Genomic DNA, 261 nt, shown 5'->3' with positions numbered 1-261 from the left:
CTTGGTGAAAATGATTTGCCCTTTGTTCTTGCGTGTTTTACATTAACGTTATGGAGTCGTTATTATATTGTCGTCATATTAAAATATCGATATAACAAAGATATATCTAAGGTATCTGGAAGATTCCTTAAATCACTGAATACAAGATATGAATCTAAATTCCAGCAACGACATAAAGTCATGATATATTCATCTGTCAGTTTTCCAACATTTCAAAAACCTGGAAGAGAAAAGGCATTACAAGGAAATATACATTTGGAT

This window comes from Penaeus monodon, chromosome 22 (genome assembly GCF_015228065.2).
Source record: "Penaeus monodon isolate SGIC_2016 chromosome 22, NSTDA_Pmon_1, whole genome shotgun sequence".
NCBI lineage: Eukaryota > Metazoa > Arthropoda > Malacostraca > Decapoda > Penaeidae > Penaeus > Penaeus monodon.
This window is presented reverse-complemented; position numbering follows the sequence as displayed.